Below are 311 nucleotides of genomic sequence, written 5' to 3'. Positions count from 1 at the left end.
GAGGGAGCAGAGCTCAGCTCACGGCACCCTGCAGGACGTTTCCACGAGGACTGTGCTAGCAAACACTCCTGTGCATCTGCTCCCAGGGACAGCAATGCTCAAGCTGTTATCTTCAGCCAGGGACTTCAGGCTTACTGTGCTCAGCGTGCCCGTGCAGGCCATACCCAGCAATGGGCAGGGCCGCGTAGCGTCGGCCCGCGAGGTTTCTTGTGACCAGCAGCACAGAATCAGCATGTTTGGAACACCTCCATGGCTTTTAAAGACACTCGAGCCCTTTCCTTCAACCCCAGGGGCTATTCAAATAGCTGGCT

This window comes from Merops nubicus, unplaced genomic scaffold (genome assembly GCF_000691845.1).
Source record: "Merops nubicus isolate BGI_N331 unplaced genomic scaffold, ASM69184v1 scaffold46575, whole genome shotgun sequence".
Taxonomy (NCBI): domain Eukaryota; kingdom Metazoa; phylum Chordata; class Aves; order Coraciiformes; family Meropidae; genus Merops; species Merops nubicus.
The sequence above is the reverse complement of the archived record's forward strand: the minus strand, read 5'-3'. Positions refer to the sequence as shown.